The 828-nt window shown below is 40.9% G+C and overlaps 1 protein-coding gene across 1 annotated transcript in view; it reads left to right on the forward strand.

Moving 5' to 3' along the window:
- Positions 1–828, forward strand: part of LOC106873978 (uncharacterized) — a 1,133,216-nt gene that overhangs the window by 458,684 nt on the left and 673,704 nt on the right. The gene's annotated exons all lie outside the window — the stretch shown is intronic.

The following is an 828-nucleotide window of genomic DNA, read 5'->3' on the forward strand; positions in this document are numbered from 1 at the left end:
GGTCGATTAGAGAAGATGTGGGAGGTGGAGGGGTCGAACTGGAGGTGCCGAAAAGCTCGGAGAATGGAGCGTTGGAGGGGTAGGGTGGTGGGATGGTAGGTGAGGGGAAAACGGAGGCGGGAAACGGCAGGGCGGGTTTGGGGGGAGAGAGCAGATGCACGGTCCACAGAACGTGCTCTGGCAAGGGCGGTGTGGATGGTGGTGGGTGGATATCCACGCAGGCTAAAGTGGTGAGCCATGATATATATATGTGTGTATATATATATATGTATATGTATATGTATATGTGTGTGTATATCTATCTATCTATCTATCTATCTATCTATATATATATATATATATTATAAATTAACTACCAACAAAAATAATTGGTAAGCTAACTCAAAAAATTATCACCAAAACAGCAGGAAAAAACGACAGTGAAGGTATGCAGACTCTTCAAGAATCGACCCTTTTGGTTATATTAATAATAATAAAGGAGTTACGACGCAAACACGTATGTGGATGTATGTGTGTATGTATGTGTGTGTGTGTGTATGTGTTTATGACCTGTGAAGTTAGCTTCTTTGTGTATGCATACATATACATGTGAGAATGCACGTGTGTGGTGCATGAACGTGTGTGCGCGTATGAACGTGTGTGCGTGTGTGTACGGGCGCACACGCGGATGCCTGTATGTAGGTAATAGCGTTCTTTTTGCTAAAACTTTAAAAAATTTTGTTCGGTTTTTGTAATTGTGAAATTTTTTTCGCCATGAACGGTTTGTGTTTTTAAACGGAATATGTTCATTTGAATTTATACGTTTTTGCGTCGTAACTCCTTTATTAT

The sequence above is a fragment of the Octopus bimaculoides genome, chromosome 7, assembly GCF_001194135.2.
Source record: "Octopus bimaculoides isolate UCB-OBI-ISO-001 chromosome 7, ASM119413v2, whole genome shotgun sequence".
NCBI lineage: Eukaryota > Metazoa > Mollusca > Cephalopoda > Octopoda > Octopodidae > Octopus > Octopus bimaculoides.